The sequence below is a fragment of the Penaeus chinensis genome, chromosome 3 (genome assembly GCF_019202785.1).
Source record: "Penaeus chinensis breed Huanghai No. 1 chromosome 3, ASM1920278v2, whole genome shotgun sequence".
Lineage (NCBI taxonomy): Eukaryota > Metazoa > Arthropoda > Malacostraca > Decapoda > Penaeidae > Penaeus > Penaeus chinensis.
In genome coordinates, this window is record NC_061821.1 from 39,453,184 (window position 1) to 39,458,183 (window position 5,000).

The following is a 5,000-nucleotide window of genomic DNA, read 5'->3' on the forward strand; positions in this document are numbered from 1 at the left end:
TCTCTCTCTCTCTCTCTCTCTCTCTCCTACTAACCAACAATTTATCTTCCTATCCCAATATCTTTCCATTTATCTTCCGCGCGAGCGTGTACGTCCGTCGTGCTAAATAAGCGAAAAAATCCTGTGTCATACAGAAGCTATAACGAGGACACATCTTACAGAGCGGCGACATGACGACAACATCGAAATGGCGCTAATGAAGTGCTGGACAAAAAAAAAAGGAAAAATAAAAGCCAGCGACACAAATGGAGGGCGATCGAATGGAAGACCTAGATAGCTCCACAACTGGCACAAACACAGCACATTATTTGTACACAAAACAAGGGGCGAAGCGGTCTACGTTACCCTGCCGAGGCCGTCGTGTAGGCAGGGCTAACTAGGCTTAACACTCTAGGTTCTACTTCTCGTTCATTATTTCAACACCCTAGTACACAGGGAGAGAGAAGGGTATACCGCAATAATTGGAGCAAAAGCCACCTAGGTAATTAAATGCTTAATAGATTACTAAGTCTTGTGGACACGGGAGGTCAGCTATTCCATTATCTATTTCGACAGTACATGTAATTATCTTCTAATCCTTGAGTAGCTCTTTGGCCATCTTGTTAATTTTCAATTTTTCCCTTCCCTTTCTATCTTCTTTCTCTCCCTCCCTTTCCTTTCTCATGCGGTCACTCACTCTTGTTTTTGTTCTCACCTTAACTCTCACTCTTACTATTTTTTTCTCTCTCCCTCTCTCCCTCTCTCCTTCCCTCTCTCTCCCTCTCTCTCTCCCTCTCCTTCTCCCTCTCCCTCTTCCTCTCACACATGCACACACGCGCACATATACGCAAACACACACACACGCACACACACACACACGCACGCACACACACACACGCACGCATGCACATACACGCGCACACACACACACACACACACACACACACACACACACACACACACACACACACACACAACACACACACACACACACACACACAACACACACACACACACACACACACACACACACACACACACACACACACACACACACACACACACACACACACGCACGCACGCACACACACTCACACACGCACACACACACACACACATACGTGAACGTGTGTGAATGCTTATGGATCTACCTTCCGCTCCCAGTCCTTCCCTTCCTTTCATGTTCCCGTCCCAATTTCCGCTTCCCTCTTTGCACTTTCACTCTGAACCGTTTCCTCTCCCCCTCATTTTCTTCCCCTTGATATACTGAAAAAATAATAATAATCAGATACCAAGAAACGGATCGTGAGAGTACGCTTCTCATCGAGTCCCCCCCCCCCCCCCCCCGCCACGTAAGCAGCACCCCTGGAGGAGGGGACGTGTCGCCGACGCACACGCTAACATGCAAGCACTAAAGATATACTGTATTCTTGTATTCTCCTTCCTGCTTTCCCCCTTATTGCATAATCTCAGTTCACTCGAAGAAACCCAGCTTAAATGTATAGCGTATTTGTCGCTGGTGTGATGATATATTTAGTTTCGTGGAGATTTTTCTATTTTTTTTTACTTACCAAATCTTCACTCTGGCTTTGCGTCTCGGGGCCATAAAACTCCGCTCACTTCCGCATTGCTTTCGTCATTTTTTTATGCTTTAATCTGCTCCTATATTCTGGCGCTTTAGTTGACCCATTTAGAAATAATTTATAGGCAGGAATTCAGGTGTTAATTTACATTCGTATTTTAGAAGGCCTTTTCATCACGAAATTTCAGTGTATATGTGTTATCGAAGCTTGAAGGCTGTTTCTCGACTTTTCATTTCTCTTCCTCACAAATAGAAATCACCCTTTCTATAAAAACCCAGACCATCGTAACGTCTTATCTTCTTCCAAAACGTCTAAATCAGTTTCCCTCTAATCATTCCTAGCCCCCCCCCCCCCCTCCAACGTCAGGGCTCTCTACCTCCTTACGCACCCCCCCCCCCCTCTCCAACGTCAGGGCTCTCTACCTCCTTACGCACCCCCCCCCCCCCTTTCTCTCACCGCCTTCCCGTCACCTCAGCGCTGATACTAATTGTCTCATTATAAAACATCGGTTCAGGGACGACGAGGAAGGTGTAAGTTACTGTGGTTTTATAATTTATACTCTGTGGCATCTTCCGTGTCTGTGGTCAAGGTAATGTATCTGTGTAAGTGTGAGTGTGAGTGTGAGTGATTGTGTGTGTGTGTGTGTGTGTGTGTGTGTGTGTGTGTGTGTGTGTGTGTGTGTGTGTGTGTGTGTGTGTGTGTGTGTGTGTGTGTGTGTGTGTGCGCGTGTATGTGTGTACGCGTATACACAATCCATACACACACGCTACGTATATGCCCATGTAAGTGAGAGAGACAATCAATACCGCGCCATTCGTTTCACATCCAAATAAACCAAACTTCCTCCGCCTTCTCGGAACAGCCTTATACCGGTTCCAGCTCCTTCGCCTGGCTCAACCTCCTCACCACTGTCATCAATGACTAAACTGCGGATCAGTAAACCAATATCCCTCGCCATCACCCAAAGTTTCCCCGAATCGATACGAACAGGTCACTCACCCCCTTACCCCTCCGCTCGTCCCCACGACTCCAACACAACAGTACATTTTAGCGTTTAATTATTGACATTGTCTATATCCTCCATTTTTAGCATTTTCTCTGCATGATTCACAGTCTAAAGAGGAAATACCTAATGAGGGAGATGTCCTAGGAATGCTTGTTCTCTTCTTCTCCCTACGTCACGGCATGCATATCTCATGGCACCTTCCTTTACCCCCCCCCCTCCACCCCCTTATACCTCACCCACGCCCCTCACCTACTGCCTCCCATGGCCTCCACGCCTCTTCCTCCGACCCTGTTCCCCTTCCCATAGCTGCTACCTCGATCCCCTCACCTTTATCCCCCTCCCCTTCCCAGGTCCCCCTCCCCTTCCGTACAATATGGGTCTCGCATGCTGTACATTAGGAAATCGATACAGACATCTGCGTTATGAGGAGTGCTTTCGTTGGAAGGCGGGGTTTTGGCAGTGCGAAGTGTATTTCCCCAATAGCGAAACAGATATTGAATAAACAAAATAGGGAGGCAAGTGTCTGAGGCATTCACCTGCAAGTCCAGACGGATGTGGCCGGCACCGCGTGTGACCCCTCACCCCCCTGGCCCTTCCCTCGTGCAGCCACGTGCGTTCTCTCGCCCCCTCCCCAACACGCCACGCCGCCTCGCACGCTGCCACAAGGCCCGGCACAGGTGGGGCGGCCATCTTTCTTCTAATTATAATGTGCCTTAATAACGTGATTACTATTAACTGCTAATTTCCGGGAGAGAGAGAGGCCACGCCAAAGATAGTTGTCGCGCGAGAGAGAAATATGCGATTCGTCATCCTCAAAATAGCTTGGATTCCTTCTGGCGGGGTTTTCGATCCCATGCCTGTCTACCTGACAGTGTCTGCTTATCGACCAATTCGTCAGGTATTATGCACGTCTGCATGGCTGCCTTTCACGCACCTCTCAGCCACGCAACAGAAACGAAATGATATATACTACGAGTTTCTTGAGTTACACCTATATTCACCCTGTGTGCACGAAATGACTTTAATTCCAATCCCTGTCAAAATAAATTACATAGAGGAAAATATTTAAACGCGCATTAACTGAGTCGATTCATGGTCCGTTTTCTTCCCTTGGGGCGCGCGTCTCTCAGTGACCTCCTTTATGCCGTAAAGCATTTCATTATTCATTTTGCCATTAACCATGTTCCAGCACTTCGTGTTTCACTTGCCGCTAAGTAAAATGCATTCTAAAAAAATATATATTTTCATGCAGAACACCAATTTAACTATTAACTAACAAATCAACAAATGCATGAAAAGTGTATCTTTCAATTTATTTGTTGCCTGTATGTGTGTGTGTGTGTATGTGTGTGTGTGTGTGTGTGTGTGTGTGTGTGTGTGTGTGTGTGTGTGTGTGTGTGTGTGTGTGTGTGTGTGTGTGTGTGTGTGTGTGTGTGTGTCTGTGTGTGTGTCGTGTGCGTGTGCGTGTGCGTGTGCGTGTGCGTGTGCGTGTGCGTGTGTTTGCGTGCGTGTTTCAGCGTCTCAGCGTCAGTGTGATATTCTACGAGTGAGTGTCTGTTTGTAATTATTCTTGATTCCGTTTTTCTTTTCTGTAACTGCATGCTTGCGTGTGCGTGTTTGTTTGTCTCTGCGTGCATGCGTGCGTGGCTGGCTATCCGCCTAATCTTCGCGACGCCCGCCGCGAGGAAGCGGTTCAGAACCCCAAATCGACTTCGACCTTATCGATCCAATAGCTCTAACATGCCTTTCCAATTTTAACAAAGAACCTTAAAAACACCGAATCTATAGACCACGAGTTATACAGCTAAATGTCAAAGTTCACGTCAATAAAATATTGTAGTTTGTAGCATGACAACAACTGAAAGAGGTAATAACTGATTCTAAAATAATATATTGCCGGATTCCTTATCGAGTTAAAATAACTTCACACGCACTCATATTTGAAAAAACCGTTTTAATTTCTTCGAAGTATCGGAGAAAAAGGATTCTTTTCACAGACTTTACCTTAACTTGCACTTACAAATCTCCCCGTTCTCGTCCAGTTAGTTAAACCTAAAATATGTATTCTTTACGCTTAGGGCAATCTTGTCACTTTCTGTATTATATTTAGCCTCTTTCTGAAAACCCTTTCTGTACACACTCCATCCGTTCTGCATTCCAGATTTTTCCTTTTACCATTTTCCCTCTCCTTCTCCTTCTCCTTCTCCTTCTCCTTCTCCTTCTTCTTCTCCTTCTTCTTCTCCTTCTTCTCCTTCTCCTTCTCCTTCTCCTTCTCCTTCTTCTCCTTCTCCTTCTCCTTCATCTCCTTTTCCTTCTCCTTCTCCTTTTCCTTTTCCTTTTCCTTTTCCTTTTCCTTTTCCTTTTCCTTTTCCTTTTCCTTTTCCTTTTCCTTTTCCTTTTCCTTTTCCTTTTCATTTTCATTTTCCTTCTCC

General features: G+C 46.0%; 1 protein-coding gene across 10 annotated transcripts in view; it reads right to left on the minus strand.

Moving 5' to 3' along the window:
* The window catches only part of LOC125038604 (hornerin-like), an 80,804-nt gene that overhangs the window by 50,514 nt on the left and 25,290 nt on the right, over positions 1–5,000 (minus strand). The window lies entirely within an intron of this gene.